The sequence below is a fragment of the Pipistrellus hanaki genome (genome assembly GCF_964339955.1).
Source record: "Pipistrellus hanaki genome assembly, chromosome: 8".
NCBI classification, from domain to species: domain Eukaryota; kingdom Metazoa; phylum Chordata; class Mammalia; order Chiroptera; family Vespertilionidae; genus Pipistrellus; species Pipistrellus hanaki.
Genome location: NC_140510.1, coordinates 13,727,156 through 13,743,956, shown reverse-complemented (window position 1 = coordinate 13,743,956; position 16,801 = coordinate 13,727,156). Strand labels below are relative to the sequence as shown.

Sequence of the window (16,801 nt, the reverse complement as noted above, 5' to 3'; positions counted from 1 at the left end):
TATAATAAGGAAATACAGGGTGGAGCAAAAGTAGGGTTCAGTTGAGTGTATTACTATTTATTAATTATTATATTATTTTCCATATGGGCATCTGTAAACCTACCTTTGGCCCCTGATCTGAATAACTTCTTTCTGTTTATTGTACCTACTAACTTAGCTTTTCTTAGGTCGGGGTCTACAGAAAGGAGGGCCAAAAGCAAAGGGTTCTGTGCGTCTGCTTCGTTGGGAAGGGAGAAGCAGTGAGGTCACGTGGAGGGAAGAAGGGAGAGCCATGAGAGAGTGTGTTCCTGAGCTGCCTGCCACAGCCTAAAACTGATTCTTGACCTTCAGAAGCACTCTCCCACATGTATATAATATATAAAGACATATATTATATATATACAAATAAAAGGGTAATATGCTAATTAGACTGGGAGACCTTCCAGACATCCTTCCAGACAAAGCTGGGGACTTGGCCAGCCTGCAAACCACCCCCAGGGCCTTACCCAGGCTGCCCTGCCATCCAGCCCAGACCACCCTGCCCCCAGCAAGGGCCCCCACCCCATCAAGGAGCTGGCCAGCCTGCAAACTACCCCAGGCCCCTCACCCAGGCTGCCCACTTCCCAGTAGGGGACACCCCCTGATGGGGGTGTGGATGCACTGCAAACAACCTTCAGACCCTCACCCAAGCCGGCCACACCCCTAGGGGAGACCCCCACCCTGCTGGGGACATGGCCAGCCTGCAAATGGCCCTCAGCCCCTCCCTCAGGCTGGCTCCGCCCCCAGCAGAGACACCTCCACTCCAGTGGGGGTATGGCAGGCCTGCAAACTGCCCCAGCTCTTCACCTAGGCTGGCACCACCCCCAGGGGATATCCCCACCCTGATAGGGGCATGGCTGGCCTGCAAACCCTGGGGCCCCTGACCTAGGCCAACCCTGTCCCCCAGTGGAGGACCACCCATCCCAATCAGGGTGTGGCTGGCCTGCAAACCGCCCAAGGCCCCTCGCAAAGGCCAACCTCACCCTCTAAGGAGGATCCCTTGAGGGCAGACCAGCTGGCCCCCACCTGTGCACCAGGCCTCTATCTATATATGCTAATTAGACCTGACATCCTTCTGTACAAAGCCATGGTGGTAGGGCCAAGGCAGAGTCAGTTAGGGATGATCAAGCTGGCAAGGGAGAGCAATTAGGGGGGTCAGGCCAGCAGGCAGGGAAGAGGTTAGAAGTCAGTGGTCCCAAATTGTGAGAGGGATGTCCAACTGCCAGTTTAAGATGACATCCCTGAGGGGTCCCAGATTGGAGAGGATGCAGGCTGGGCTGAGGGACACTCCCCCCCCCCCAGTGAATTAATTTTGTGCACTGGGCTTCTTAGTATGTTTATAAGTTTATACAATTCAACACAAAATAACTGTGTGTGTGTGTGTGTGTGTGTGTGTATTCATATGCATTATATAATATAGCATAAGGTAACTATACTTACCGTAAGTGTTCAATGTGGTGTTTTTAACAAATTTGTATGTGTTTATTCAGTGTCCAAATTTAAATAAAATAGATTTGAGTTTAATATGCTGGTAGGTAGATTTATATCATCATAATCTATTAGGTTAATATGTGGATGCTCTAAGACAAACACACACAATGAAACCCCACAGGCTCATAAAAGTATAATGGGAAATACATTATGTGGTGATAGGAGATAATACTTCATGCAAATGTGGCATTACATATCTCTTTGTGTTTAGGAATATGCTTGTCAGCTATGCAAACGCTCGTCATTATTTCTTAACAGCCTCTGGCCTTTCAGCAGCGCACAGAAGCAAGCTCTATATTTCACTCATTTAGTATTGTAGTATTGTAATTTTTTTAGATAAAACTAAGAAGAACTAGCTCACACTACCATCTTTGATCATTGTCCAGAACAACTCTATGGCAGAGAATTATTAAACAGGTCCTCAAGCATTCTTTCTGGTGGGCAACAAATTATTTAGTATCACATCAAATGACATAAGCTTACTCGGATATGCTAAATCACAATCAAAAGCATGCTTATGTTTTGTTCCTGAATTCTAATAGTGAGTGTACAACCGTGTTAACTCTAATAGACCAGGTACGTTTATTAGTAAGTTAACCCACCGATTACCATAGTACTAGCTATGGCAGCAGTGTATGATTATAAAAAGACATAGACATTCTTTATGGCGTATGGATTCAGTTATTCTAAGAATGGTCTGTGTAAAGATTAGTGTAGAAATACTAATTTGTTAATTAAATGTGTTTTAAATTCAGAGTTGTTTACACTGATCGGCTGCTTACCTTTCCCTACCTGAGTTTTATATTAAAGTGCATTATATAACTTAAAGTTTTCTCCAATTTACTTATCAGTACTCTTAGCCTTTACCTAATAAAAATATGTGTTTGCGAGGATCCAAGATGGCTGTGCCCAGGTGAACACCTAGCCGCAGCCGCACACAACAATTTCAATAAAATACAACTAAAATATAAAACGGACATTGCCCAGAACTACAGGAAGGTTGACTGACTGGAAATTCTACAGCGAGAAGCAAGGACAAAACCAGAAGGAGGCGTGGAGGAGCTGGAAAAGCCCAAGGTACGGAGACGCGGCGCGCGGAGAGGACGGAGCCAGAGAGGAGGGCGAGACGGAGTGCCTGGCGGGCTTTCCCCAGCGGAAAGGAGATAAAACTCCGACTGTGCTAGGCCCCCGACTGCTCTGAACCCCAGTTCCCCAGACCCCGGGGACCCAGGCTCAGCCATAGGGAGCCGGGCTGTAAGGCGGGACCCGGGGGAAGCGGTGGCGAAAGGAGGTCCCAGCGGCGCGCACACCGCGCGCAGAGAAGGGACGGTCTGCTGTGCCGCGGGATTGCCCTGACGGGAAGGAGACTGGGGCTCCAGACTGCTGTGAATGCCACCTCCAACTCCACTTCCAACTGAACTGAACCCCAATACCGGGCTCATTGGGGGAGAGCATAGACTGTTTGGCAGCAGGCGAAAATCGAGGGCACCTTTCTCTCAGAGGTGCTGGCAGCGAGTACTGAAGGACCCACCTAGGGTGGGGCTGACGGAAGCCAAAGCTGCAGGCTCCACCCTGAAACCTCGTCCCATCTGTAACTGTGAAATGCGACAACAAAATAAATCACAAACAAAAGAAATGGAGGACAAAAAGCGTCTGGATATAGAGTTCAAATCTACGCTTATAAGGTTTTTCAAGAATTTCCTAGAAAAGATGGATAAGACCTATGAGGATATGAAAAGAGACCATCAAGAAATGATAAGGGAACAACAAGAAATAAAGAATACATTGTCTGAAATAAAACATATTTTACAGAGTCCTAAAAACAAAAGGGAAGATCGCAAGAATCAAGTCAAAGATTTGGAACATAAAGAACCAGAAGACACTCCTTCACAGAAGCTAGAAGGCAAGAGAATCCAGAAAATTGAAAATAATGTAAGAAACCTCTGGGACAACTTCAAGTGAACCAACATCAGAATTATGGGGGTTCCAGAAGATGAGAGAGAGCAAGATATCGAAAACATACTGAATGAAATAGTGACAGAAAACTTCCCCCACCTGGTGAAAGAATTAGACTTACAAGTCCAGGAAGCGCACAGAACTCCAAACAAAAGGAATCCAAAGAGGACCACACCAAGACACCTCATAATTAAAATTCCAAGAGCAAAAGACAAAGAGAGAATATTAAAAGAAGCAAGAGCAAAGAAGGTAGTTACATATAAAGGAGCACCTATACGATTGTCAGCTGACTTCTCAACAGAAACCATGCAGGCCAGAAGGGAATGGCAAGAAATATTCAAGGTGATGAATAGTAAGAACCTACAGCCAAAGATAATCTATCCAGCAAAGCTATCACTCAGAATTGAAGGTCAGATAAAGAGCTTCACTAATAAAAAAAAGCTAAAGGAGTTCATCACCACCAAACCAGAATTATATGAATTGCTGAAGGGGGTTCTTTCAGAAGAGAAAGTAAACAAAGATAAAAATTATGAACAACAAATACGTAACTATCAACAAGTGAATCTAAAAACCAAGGAAATTAAAAAAAAATCTGATGAACAATAGTAACTGTTGAATATAATAGAATCAGAGGTATGGAAGGGGAGTGAACTGATGATTCTTGGGGAAAGGGGGAGAGGGGGCGTGGGAAGAGACTGAACATAAACTGTGCACCTATGGATGAGGACAATGGGGAGTGGGGAAAGGACAGAGGGTTGGGTGGGAACCTGGTGGAGGAGAGCAATGGTGGGGGGGAGGGGGGAGGGGAAGGAACATTTGTAATAATATGAACAATAAAAACTTATTTTAAAAAAAAATATGTGTTTGCCTTCAGGCAGAAGATTTTTCAGATAGTCAAGACAAATCTGCCAAATCAATGCCAATTTTCTAAGTATTTTGAAAATTAATATTTATAAAGAACAAAATGTTACTTTCCTAATTTTGCAATGAAATTACTATTTTCTCTTCATAAGTAGAAGTTAATGAGTCAATGTTTATGCAGTTGCCGGCTTGCCAATTAAACACTTATCATGGAATTCACAAATGTCCTTGTCTTCACCCAGTTAGTAATAGAGAATGCTTTCCTTTTCCCGGTATAAATAAACGTCCCTCCACCTTCTCTTTCACTGTTCTTCATCCTTGTCTATTTTTCCCTCGTCCTCCTCGTCCTCTCTGTTTCAGATTGCTTGCTCTTGCCTTCTCTTCACCCTCTCTGCCTTCCACCGCGGGAAGAGAGATGCACTCACTTGAAGGGCCTGGGAGCTGTGGGGGAGGGCGTGGCTGAGGCAGAGGAAGGGCAGCCAGGCTCCTGAGGCCTAGTCACCAGAATGCAAGACATTTAGAAGCTGAGAGGGTGAGAGGGAGGAAATTTCCTGGCCCATAATCTGGGGCCTCAAAAATAAAGTTGCTGCCAAAACCGGTTTGGCTTAGTGGATAAAGCATTGACCTGCTGACTGAAAGGTCCCAGGTTCGATTCCAGTCAAGGGCATGTACCTTGGTTACGGGCACGTCCCCAATGGGGGTGTACAGGAGGCAGCTGATCAATGTTTCTTTTTCATCGATGTTTCTAACTCTCTATCTCTCTCTTCCTCTTTGTAAAAAATCAATGAAATATATTTTTTTTAAATAATAAAAAAGTTGCATTAGGGCTTTCTCAGATGATCACGTGTATGAATTGCTCAGTGTCATTGGCAAAAAATTTTGTGCAGAACTAGAAAGGATCAAAACACCAAGGGGGCTTGTCCAGTGGTACATGAGAGAAGTTCAGCTCCAAGTTGAGATCCTGAGAGTGGTGCTGGGAAAGACAGGGGAGACAGAAGTAACAGAGAGAGATGGAGGAATTCAGCAAACAGTGGGAGAAAGGACAGAAATGAGGCACAGATTGGAAACGGAGTCAATGGACGTTTCTGCGTTCTCTGCCAGCAGGATTTTTAAAAAGCACATATATCACCTGATGGTTATCTGAATGAGGGCCCTGCCGAAGAGGATGACAATCAGACTAAGCCAAGCAGACAAGTGGCATCACTACAGGGAACAGTCCTAGAAACAGGTTTTACGATTTAGCATAGATACGTCTTTTTTCTTAAAGGAAACAATCTTGGCTTATATTTTATTCATGGAAGCCATTCTTTATTGCCTTGAGTGATCTGGGCTGCGTGTGGATGTGAGTATGGTAGCTTTAAATTCACCTGTGTCCTTGAAACAGCAGCCTGCAGTGCATTCAGCATAGTTACCGTGGCTACTGCTCTCCCGCCTTGTTTGTGAGCATATTATAAGACTCCTCTGTTCAGAAAATTGCGTCGTGGGCTATTATTGAATTAGCAGTTTGCTTAAGTGGATAGATACACACACATCTTGCAAAGAATATGTAAACCACTCAAGAGCAGCAAAAAGGCATCCTCCATGAATAGCATTTACAGCATCTAAGATTTCCTATTTCCCCCAGTTGTGGGGAAAGGGTGATGCAGGCTTAGTAATCACGCATGGACATAATGCCTATTAAGTAGAAAGTGAATGTGTGCATTTTATTTCAGATATAAAGACTAAACATAATCTTCCTGATTTTACCTCTCATATTAAAGAATAATTGTTTTCTGTTAAAAATTTAATATTCATTTGTACACTAAAATTAAAGACAAATGATAAATCCCTAAAAAGTATTTGGATTGCGGTTCTGAACATTGTCCACCTATTGAGATTCTCTAGCGAGCTTAAAGATACTAGAACCTGAATTTCACCTTGAGAAATTCTGATTTTTAAAATTTCCCCTGGTTAATCTCATGCATACTCCAGGTAGAGAATCATGAAATTAGGGCGTGTCTGTGGCTAAAAATTTTTCTCTAAACTCACCTACCAATAAAATAGGATGTGGTAGGGGAAAGGGGAAGATAAATAAAGATTTTTGCTACCAGAGACTTTAGCTGGGATGTTGCCTCGGCCATTTACTTGCTGAGATGACTGAATGTCTTGCAACATCAGTTTCCTCATCTGATTAAAAATAGATTTAACAACGCAGAGGCTGTTGCAATTAAATGGAAGATAATATGTGTAGGAATTAACACACAGGACATTCAGTGTGAAATCCCCTTCTCCTTGCCTAATGGAGTGTGACCTTCCCTAGCCCCGGTGCTCCTTTAGTGCAGAACATGCAAAGTCAAGTGAAAGTGATCCAAAGCAAGGCCACCCGCTTACTGCATTGGCAATGTCTCTGTAAAGGCCAGAGAGAAGGTTGGTGCTTTTAAGTTTTAAGAGAGAGGATGATTGCTTTAAACACACAAAGCAGGGTGTTTTTATCTTTAAAAAAGTGCTATTAAACTTAAAATCGTTACCTAGGAGAGCTATGAGATTATTCTAAAGACTCTACTGCTGTTAACACAAAATAACAACTATACATCTGGAAGTTGTTTTCCAGAATTTAGAGCACATAAGGGTGGATGGCAATACAACGCAATTTTTTGCAGGATAGTAGGGGAATGGCCCTGAGAAAAAGCCAACTTCCCGACACCATAGAGTTTACCTTTAAGGGGAGACAGACTTTTATCAAGTAATGTATGGGTATCTGGAACAAGTGAAACATGGCTACATGCAGGAGGGAAGCAAACACAAACAACAGTAGGCCATTTACCAGGTAATGGAAGTTGTCAGGTGAGAGAGATGACAACACCCCAGACTGGTACACTGGACCGGGTGGTAGAGAACAGCGGATTTGTATGAACTATTTGAGACACAGAACCAACAGGTTTTGCCTGAATGGAAGGATATATATATATATATATATATATATATATATATATATATATTCAGATGTGAAGTCAACAGGACTTGGAAGAGAAGCCTGTGTGTGCTACAGTTATACTAGTATATGACTTCAGCAGCCAGAACTATGATCCTATTCAATATCACTGTGGGAACCAAATATATCTCTTATTTTGGGTGGAAGATCAGGTTTTGAACACATTGAGTTTAAAATTCCTGTTGAGAGACTGTCCATATCTCTACCCTAGGCATAGGCAGCTGACTGCTCCTCCGGGCCTGAGCCCTGCAGGGTGGGCCCACAGGGAGTCAAGAGGGTGGGGCTATTGCATTCCCTGAGGCCCATGCCACATGGAGAGCAGTGATCAGCTCAAGAAAGATGACATCTATCATGTGGGAGAAGGACTTAGCATAGGGATGCTGATGGCTGTCCCTTTGGTTCTGCCCCCCCACTCCCCACCCCACCCCTGAAGTCACCAACCCCAGTCTCTCCACACAGGACTCTAGACTGCTCTGCCCTCCCTCAACCAAAGCTCAGGTTTTAATTCCAGTGTGGTCCTGGGAGTAAGTGAGTGTAACTTCCACCTATTCCACCACCATCTTGGATCTCTCCCCAAATTTCTGACTAGTAGAAAAAAGGCATTTCATTGTGAGAGGACAGACAAGACAATCCTTAAAGGGCCCTTGTAATCATGTGAATTAACAACCCTTTTCCTTGGTTTGACTAGGTTACAGCCATTCTCTCAAAGAGGGGATCTGAACTGGAAATTTTGGTCAAATATAGTCAAAGTTTTCCAGCTGGAGCTGGATTTTCCTCCCACAAGCTGCTGAGATAGCCTGTGCCTGGATTTTAAAGTTGATTAATCAACTAGAGCTGCTTTTGTGTAGGTAACGGGGACCTAAGTGGAAATGGTCCAGTAAGGTTTGAGTAAGGTACAAGAGCACTGTTAAGCTGTATTCTATGAACATGCACAGCATCCCACAGGTACGTACAAACCAGTTGCCTTGATGGAACGCCAGCTGTTCTGAGCCTGGACACCAGCATAAGAAGACAGACACCAGGGTCTTCAGATGAGCGGGGTAAAGTTTGAATTCCAGTCTAATCATCTGCTCCTCAGTGTCTCCCAGCCTGGTCCATCCCATCAGGGGACCAAGAGTGTGCTCCTTGTGACAGAGATCAGAGGCAGCATACTGGAACAAAGAAGCTCATGGCTTTAACTTTTGTTTCTGCCAATTTGGAATCATCCATGGCTTTAGATGGCCATCTTCTCGTTCCCTTGCATCAGAAGCAGGGAAAGAAAAGTCAAGGTTTTTTCATGATGAACAAGGGGAGGATATCGTGTAAAGACCTGGGGCACGCAGACTGCCAAGGGTGGCTCTAGAAGGAAAAGGATAAAGGAACTTTCCTGAGCAACAAAAGAAAAAAGTTCTGGGGGATACTGAAGGCATCCTCCCTATATTGATACAGCAAGCAATTGGCAGAAAAAAACTGATGGATTTGTCAACCTGCCTGACTTCACTGTGGAGAAAGCATCTAAATGCAAAAGAAAAGCATACTTTCAAGGTCAGCCATCCACAGAGCAAGGCCTTTTATTTTGCAACTGAGACTATGTAAGAAATTAATGTGTGGTTAAACAAGCTTGGATTATCTGTAACCCATCATGAATTCACTACAAAGGACAAAGAATGCTAAAGTGAGAGTGAATAGCTGTGTAGACAGCACCGCCTCCTAATTCTTCAGAGACGCTGTCCCCCTTGAGTCCTCCAGAATTCCAACGAATCCCCCAAAGAGGCCTGGTAAGTTTCTGGAGAACATTGAAGAATGAATAAAGCGGCAGAGCAGGCATCTTCATCTTCATCCAAGTTGAGTGAAACACCAGGCTCTTTCTCTTCCCTGGAAAAATACCTTAAAGACAGCCAACACTTTGCCCACCTCCTTATCAAAAGAAAGACAGTCCTTGAGCAACATCAGCCATTCATCTGCTGCTGAAGATGTGGGACAATCAATAGCAATTGCTGTGGAGATTCCCCAACCTGCACCCTCAGAGGCAAACAGTCACAAGGCCCTGGAGAACAGCTTGGCCACATCAAAAGGTGGAGTTTTGAACTCTATCTAGTGGTGATATGTCTTCATTGAGAAGCAACCTAGACCATCTTACTGTCCCAGACAAGCACACAGGATCAAAGATGATGGACAGAGAAGAAACAAAAGTGTCTGGAGATGATAGAATAGAGAAGCTCTACAAATCATTAGAGCAAGCCAGCCTATCTCCTCTTGGGGACTGACAACATTCAACCAAAAAGGAGTTAAGAAAGTCCTTTGTGAAGCAGTTAAAAATCCATCCATAAATGAGAAACTCCTCCAATTTGAACCTTGAATAGCACATTAAATTGTAAAGAACATGACTTGGCCATGACTAACCAGTTGCTGGAGGATCCGAAGCTGACAGCCAGAAAATACAAGGAGTGGAAGGTCATGATCACCATGCTGATTCAGGACATCTAACAGCAGCAGGACCCTGCATCCACATCAGTCCCTGCACGCTTCCCCTTCGGACTCCAGAAACCACCTCTGCCTCTTGTTGAAAGTTCTATTTGACAACAAGCCAGCATTCTCTCCCCTTCTTCCCCCAAGCAACTCTTTAAGATGTTGCAAGACCTTATGTTTTTCCTTAAAAGGAAAACTGAGACCAGTTCCTTAATATCAGCTCTTCGTAGAGATGCAGTCTGAGTAAGGTCCAGCACCAGGAGCAGTAGGGCTCCGTCCAGGTGTGGTGTTCCCATGGAGACCAGAGGAATGGAGTCCAGGTGAACAGTCCTTGTGTTTCTGTTGGGAGCTCAGTTATGCCATACTCTAGGTGGAATATGAAAAATCTATCTTCTGTTCCCTGCTCTCAAGAGAATTACAATGTTCTGTGGACAAAAATTCACCTTTTTACCATAGAAATATTCAGTTCTCCAATTCCACTGAGTTGGGCAGATGAGTTCTCCAAATCATTTTGTTGGATGAAGTAATGTTTTTTATGGCAGCAACTGGAACAGGACAATATGTTTTTGTGGAACTGCCCATGGTCCAGAATGGTGATACCTTTTCCATGAGTGGAGAAACACTTCATAGCTAGAGGGGTGTGGGATATGATTAATCCTGAGAAGGAGACGTGTTCTATATTCCCCTCACTCAAAGGACAGCTTGATGGCTTCCCACTTCACCAGCTAGCAGTGGGGTGGGTCTGATTATGTTTTCCTTTCCACAGAATAGCAAATGAAAATGTCTCCTTATACTGGAGGCCTCTACTCATTCCCAGCATTTCTGAACCACTGTAGGGGACAATAACAGGTCCCACAAGGAACATTTGCTGCTATTGTTCCTGGGTGTGTGCCCATGCACAGTATAAGTTTATATCTAGGTTCCCCAGGATAAAATATTGATAAAATAATTCTGTTATCTGAATTGTTTAAATATCTTTACTCCAAAAACAACCAGCCAACAAAAACAACAAAAGAGTTAAAACATGATTATTTTATTTTTGTATGTTTATGTCACTTTGTGTCCTATGTGAATAGTCATCTCTAATGTTTGTGATTTAAGTACTAGAGGCTCAGTGTATGAAATTCATGCACCAAGGGATGTCCCTCAGCCCAGCCTGCACCCTCTCCAATCTGGGACATCCTTCTCACAATTCAGGACTGCTGGCTCCCAACTGCTCGCCCGGCTGTGATTGCCACTAACCACTCCCCTGCCAGCCTGACTAATACCTAACTGCTTTCCTGCCAGCCTGATTACCCCTAACTGCCCTCTCCTAAAGGCATGGTCACCCTTAACTGCTCTCCCCTGCAGGCCTGATCAGCCCTAAATGGCCTCCCTGCAGGCCTGGTCCCCCCAACTGCTATCCCCTGCAAGCCTGGGTCCCCCCAACTGCCCTTCACTGCAGGCCAGGTCACCCCCTAACTTCTCTTCTCTGCTGGCCTGGTTACCCCTAACTGCCCTCCCCTGCAGGCTTGATTGCCCTCAACTGCCCTCCCTTGCAGGCCTGGTCCCTCCCAACTACCCTGCCCTACTGGCCATCTTATGGTGGCCATCTTGTGTCCACATGGGGACAGCCATCTTTGACTACATAGGAACATCTATCTTGTGTGTTGAAGTGATGGTCAATTTGCATATTACTCTTTTATTAGATAGAATATTTATATAAGTTCAAAATACTAGTGTTTTAAAAGATGATGTACTATTCTATGTTTTGCTCAGAATATATTCTCAAAGGATATATATTTTTCCTTGAGAAATTAGAAATACTATTAATGATTGAAAAAAAAAAAAAAGATTCCTGTTGACTCTGCAACATGTGGTGTCAGGTAAGTAGTTGGAGAGATTCCTCAGTCCCAGTGAGGAGAGATGTAGGAGTAGTTAGACATCGATGGACAAATGAAGCCAAGAAAGTGAGAGGTCATAGTCATAGGAAGCACAAAGTGAGCAGAGTGTTTTTATTAAGGACTTCCCCTGGCTATGCAGTGACTGACCCTCATGCTGGTGCTTTGCATAAAATAGCATAATCTAACCCACAGTCCTTTCTCTTAAAGTAGTTTAGAAGTGAAAGCAAGGTTGCTCTCCAAGAAATGTCTCTTCCATACACTTAAAGTTCTAGCAGGACAAGTCAAAATTTCCAAATGGCCCTTCAGAATAGTCCTGTAGAATGGTCAAGCTGAAGTCCCAGATTGAAAAATGTGAACACTGTTTTGCCATTTCAGATTGGAATCCAGTCCACAATTCTGAGATTGTTTTTAGTCCCTAATGAAACAGATACCCATGTAGATTTTGCTGAAATAGTATCCTTTAAAACAATAATTTTCATGTTTGCCAGCTGCAGTCTATAATCTGGAATATAATTAGAGATTTTAAATCTTTCTGAATCTCTAATAATCTTAGCAGCTGTAAAGACATTTAAGGTTTAAGAGTTCTGTCTATTTTACTAAAAGGAAGAGAGTGAGAAAGCCGTGAGAAAAGATTTTCCTACATTAAGCAACGCACTCCACCGCATAATGCAGAAACACCTGCTCGTCGGTTAAAATTCTATTTCCTCCTGCCCGAGGCAGAGTGGCTAAACGCTCACTATGTGGGGACACTGAGTCCATTTAAAACTCTAGCAAGTAAATGTAGTCTGCCATTTCTTAAATTTAATAGTGCCTTTCAGGGTCAAGAGTGCTTTGCTCATTTGGATTTCAACAGAATGCAGGAAGCAGTTACAGGAGAGTACAGCTGTGAGTCAGGCACCAAACTCCCACGTAACTCTCAGGCTCTCATTCTCCCATCCAGCCCACAGTGCGTGTCTGTAAACTGAACTCCTTGGCAGCAGAAATATCTTAACTCCTCTAACTTCATGTCTTTCTATAAAGGTTTACTTTTTTTCCTGTTTCTGTTATTGGTGATTTTAATTTTACTGTGAAATATTTCAGGCAGTCAGGTAAGAGCAACGTATTATAAAACATATTATAATGAACATCAGATTTAATCATAATAATAAAATAATTGTTTCAAAGAAATTAAACATTACAGACACAGTTGAGGTAAAGGTCCTTTTTGTACTCTTCCTTTATATCATTTCATTTTCTTTCTCTTCCAGTAAAATCTTAATCAACTATTAGAAGTTTGGTGCACATAAAAGGAACATTTTCTTTTCTTCTTTCTTTCTTTCTTTCTTCCTTCCTTCCTTCCTTCCTTCCTTCCTTCCTTCCTTCCTTCCTTCCTTCCTTCCTTCCTTCCTTTCTCTCTCTCTCTCTCTCTCTCTCTCTCTCTCTCTCTCTCTCTCTTCTTTATTTCTTTTTTTCTTTCTTTCTTTCTTTCTTTCTTTCTTTCTAAACATCTCCCATATTCTTACCTGTTACTATAGGGGGGTGTCAGAGAGTTTGCTAAATATTTTGGTATTGGCACTGTATATGTTAAAACTTCAACAACTTCTATAGGCATTCTATACTTTCATTGTATAATTATGTATCCATAAATGTATGCAGTGTTGTTTCAGTTTTTATAATCTTTATTTAAAATATTGGAACATTGTACACCTTGATTTTGCTCACTATTTATATTGAGTTTTATCTTGATCGCTAGAGGTAACCCGGCTAGTGCATATAATGGCATTTAGAATATACCCCAGAATATAGCAACTTGGCATGCTGAACATTTTATGGTGAAGGCACTTGATAAGCAGCAGAAGCAGATAGGTTGTTCTGACCTTCGCCCTACCATTAGGCTCCAAAGGAGGTTATAACACTCCCATGTGAGAGGTGCCCCTTCACCCCAAAAAAGGAGCGCCTTTGTCTCTGAAGACAGGGAGAGGCCAAGCAGAATCCTGATGAGCAGGCTTTGCTAAGTTTCCCTAGTTTGCTATACTGTCCTCACACTCTCTCTGGCTTGCCATCTTTCTCCACCACTTTTCTCTCCACATCAAAGCTAGCACAAAATGCTCCGGTCTAACAGTTTCTTTGAGTATTCGTTTCTTTACGAAGGCTCCTATGTCACTGAAAACTTAAATAAATGAATGTGCTTATCTCTTCTTAGTCTGTTTCTGTTAAAGTAATTGCCCTACCCAGTTAGGAACCCTAATAGGGTCAGGACAATGTTCGCCTCTGCATTAGTATTCCATGTACAAATGCATTACAGTGTATTCTTTCATGTTCCATGGGTGAATCTAGGTTGTTTATAATTCAGTTATTATAAATAATGAAGAAGTGAGCATTGTGGTTCTGGTAGATGTCTTCCTGAATTCACATGTGAGAGTCTTTTATATAGGATATTTATTTATTTTTTAAATATTTTTGTATTGATTTCACAGAGGAAGTGAAAGAGAGAGAGAGAGAGAGAGAGAGAGAGAGAGAGAGAGAGAGAGAGAGCGCAATGATGAGAGAGAATCATTGATTGCCTCTTGCATGCCCCACACTGGGATCAAGCTCAAAACCTGGGAATGTGCCCAGAAGGGAATGGAACCATGACCTCCTGATTTAGCTGGGCTAAAATTGTTCGTCTTTTCTGTCACATTGCTAAATTGCACTCTGGAGTTGTAAAAATCTATACTCCCACTTACAGGGAAAGTGCTCATTTTCCTTCATTTATTTGCCAAAATCTGGTATTTTCCTTTCTTTTTTTATGTTGGCACAATGTTAACTCAGAATTTCAGAGACAAGTCTATGAAAAGTCTTGGTACCATTTCCATTGTCACTGTCCTTTCCATACACACCACCAGCTCCCTGATTCTTTTCATATGAGTAGTTTTCACACACTTTTGTTCAATTAAATGGACAAATACTATGTGAAGTAATTGGCTGCTATAATCTAATGTATAACTGAATAATCAAAACCAGGATAAGAACTTCAATCTATTTCTCTTACCATATTTTAGCCAGTGACAATGAGAATAATTATAATTCTGGTCCAATAATAAAAAAAATTATGCAATAATCGATAAGAACAAACCAGATTCATAATGAAATTCAAAGAGGGATACACAAAATTGTGCTCTTGCTTGAGTCAGATACTTAGCATCTGACTACACTGGGAAGCTAGGAAATTGATCAAATCATCAAAGCATTCTATTCTCTCATCAAATCCCTTAATTGCATATAATTTTAGAATTAAAATGGATTACTAACAATTTTACCCAGATTGTTTAAACTTCTTATATGATTTTTCAAATTATGAGGTTCAGAGAGATGAAAGGCCTTGCTTGATGAGGCCACATATGACCATTTAACCTCTTTCACGTGACCTTTTGGCTGCCCAGGACCCTGTAGTGTAATGTTCTACCAGAACATGCTAACCTTCACAGCCTGAAGAACAGGTCAAGTGATCAAGATGTTATTGTACCAATTATTTACTCTAACATCTCATCTTTCACTTACCTATTAGTACAGGATTTTCCTCCTTTGCAACTAATCTGATAACCTAATTAACCATTACTCACAGTGGCTAATGTTGTAGTGACTCTTGAACATATTTTCCCTAAAGAGAACTTTAAAATCAGTTTCTTTTTTAGTCTTTCAAAAATATCCCATCTAATAAAAGAGTAATATGCAAATTGACCATCACTCCAACACACAAGATGGTTGCCTCCATGTGGACAGAAGATGGCCTCCACAAGATAGCCAGCAGGGGAGGGTGGTTGGGGGTGATCAAGCCTGCAGGGGAGGGAAGTAAGGGGTGACCAGCCAGGAGAGGAGGGAAGTTGGGGTGACCAGGCCTGAAGGGAAGGGAAGTTGGGGGGGGACCAGACCTACAGGGGAGGGCAGTTAGGGCAAACAAGCTGACAGGTGAGAAGTTAGGCATCAATCAGGCTGGCAGGGGAATGATTAAGGGGCAATCAGGAAGGCAGGCAGGCAAACAGGTGGGAGCCAGCAGAGCTAGATTGTGAGAGGAATGTCTGACTACCTGTTTAAGCCCAATCCTGGTGGCACATCCCTTGAGGGGTCCTGGAGAGGGTGAAGGCTGAGCTAATGGACACCTCCCCTCCCCCCCCCCCCCCCCCCCGTGCACGAATTTCATGCACCGGGCCTCTAGTTATTCTATCAGCATCAAAGTAAGCTTCTTAAATTTGAGAGTTAGGACAGGGGAAAGAAATAATCTTAGCGTCCTTTTCTATTTCATTTTAATTCATTTGGGTACCTTTAAGAAAACTCCTCTACCGGCATTGACCCCATAAAGGCCTGAGACAATCACATTCATCATTTAAATTTAAAGACATAAGCACAGCTTGCTAATGGAACTAAGGCAAATACATAAGTACTAGTCCATTTTCAATGCTTATTATATATTGTTAAATGATAATGAAACATTTAAGAAAATATATGTGACATTCAAATGAACACTACAATGATTTCATTTCACAATAATCAATATTAAATTAACTTCATATTACATGAAATTGTTAAACATTACTGATATAAACAGTAAAAGAAAATTATTCTGTAATCTTAAAAACAGATCATGGTTAGAAATTTTTTATTAAAACAAGGACAGGGTAGATATTGTAAAAATTGTTAAAGAATTTATTTTAAAGATCATTAAAGGAAAATAACATCCCACCAGTAATCCCATCATGTGTTTTCAATCAATAAACAAATGAAACACACTAAAATGTAGGCAGACATGAACAAATTCTTATTTGTATAATGCAAGGTACACTAGTGGTTATTAAGTAGTATACTGAACATTTAAACAGCACACAGTGTTTATAAATGCTAACTTTTAGAATTATGTTTCAAAAGTGAAAGTTAAAGTAATTAACTGAAGAGATAACTAAGCTGGGCAGTCCTGAATTTGTAATACACACATCTGATTGGTCCACTGATATGAACTTATAGTTCAAATTATGGGCTTTTTTTTTGTTTGTTTTGTTTTTTGTTGTTATTTTTTAAGTTTCTTTGTCATTATAAACATTACCTTTATTTCCAAATATGTCCTTATTTGAAGTAAGGACATATTTAAATGTTACAGATATTTTAAATAACTCAAGTGATTTGTTAAATTCCTACAGGAGCAATACCATCATATTTATGC

At 41.9% G+C, this 16,801-nt stretch overlaps 1 pseudogene across 1 annotated transcript; it reads left to right on the top strand.

Annotated features, from left to right (window-relative positions):
• Positions 1-8,576: 8,576 nt before the first annotated feature.
• Positions 8,577-9,763, top strand: LOC311626904 (interactor protein for cytohesin exchange factors 1-like; annotated as a pseudogene). Its single transcript has 2 exons — positions 8,577-9,054; positions 9,101-9,763. The product of its transcript is annotated as an interactor protein for cytohesin exchange factors 1-like (transcript).
• The last annotated feature ends 7,038 nt before the right edge of the window (positions 9,764-16,801 follow it).